The following is a 1,449-nucleotide window of genomic DNA, read 5'->3' on the forward strand; positions in this document are numbered from 1 at the left end:
AAAAGTCCTACCAGGTCTGCCTGTGACGAAAAATAATTCTAAATGAGTATAAAATTCCTCATTCCCTGCCCCATTTAACGCGGCAAATGACCCGTGCGCCACCTTAAGAAACAGGCACGGGCGCTTTCCCTCTGTGTTGCAATGAGGCACGTGAGGAAACTCTATACAGGGACTGTCTTCAGCTTTTTTTTTTTCTTCTTGTGAAAATTCTCAAGTAGAACATAAGGGTGGAAGCTGTACGGAAACCAGTAAGTAGTGGCATGTTTAATTACAAAACACCCGAGGCCGAAGTAGTACTTTGGAACAGAGACCTGAGAAAATAAGCGAATTAAAGACACACAAGCACGGGCTAGGGAGAACAGGGCAAGCTCTCCATTGTTCACATGAAAGAAAAAGCCACCAGAAACTCATCAGCACTCGGCAGCTTTCTGTGATGAGCCAGGGGTAGTCCTGGTTCCTCGATGAGAAATGAAACAAAGAAATTTGACTCAACAGCACAGTTTCATACTGTTAAGCAGGTATTCTTTATTGCAGTGCTGGGGTAGCGCTGCGGATTCTCCACCGTAAGTTTTCCGCTAGCTTGGCACCATCACACTGCTTTTATGTCCATACATATTACATATTCATTAGTTTTCCAGAAATCATTTACGTAGTCTCATCTTTCACATTACATCAGCTTTTCCTTAATTATCCCATGGTCTTTACGGCCATCCACAGTGCTTTTGATGGTAACACAGTCACATCTGGTGGTCGTCTGGTGATTGAGTGAGGAAGTGAGGAGTCTTGTTACTGGTGCACATGTTTCCGTAGATACACGCTTTATCAGGATCACAAGTGATTTAGAAGTATAAAGGTTGTAACACTTGCATGTTTAGCTATCCTCTCCTGAACATCTGCTAGACCTTGGGTAGATGCTATCAAATCATCCTGTTTCTAAACAATGTGCTATTGATTAGGGCTAATCCTAAGAGTCAGAAGTCCTGGGAGGAATTTCACAACTCTGTGAGAGGAACACCCATTTCGTGTCTTTACAGAAGAAGCCTTAAAGGTTGTAACACTTGCATGTTTAGCTATCCTCTCCTGAACATCTGCTAGACCTTGGGTAGATGCTATCAAATCATCCTGTTTCTAAACAATGTGCTATTGATTAGGGCTAATCCTAAGAGTCAGAAGTCCTGGGAGGAATTTCACAACTCTGTGAGAGGAACACCCATTTCGTGTCTTTACAGAAGAAGCCTTAAAGGTTGTAACACTTGCATGTTTAGCTATCCTCTCCTGAACATCTGCTAGACCTTGGGTAGATGCTATCAAATCATCCTGTTTCTAAACAATGTGCTATTGATTAGGGCTAATCCTAAGAGTCAGAAGTCCTGGGAGGAATTTCACAACTCTGTGAGAGGAACACCCATTTCGTGTCTTTACAGAAGAAGCCTGTGCACACCCCGGCTC

The sequence above is a fragment of the Eurypyga helias genome, unplaced genomic scaffold (assembly GCF_000690775.1).
Source record: "Eurypyga helias isolate BGI_N326 unplaced genomic scaffold, ASM69077v1 scaffold33914, whole genome shotgun sequence".
In the NCBI taxonomy this organism is placed as follows: Eukaryota; Metazoa; Chordata; class Aves; order Eurypygiformes; family Eurypygidae; genus Eurypyga; species Eurypyga helias.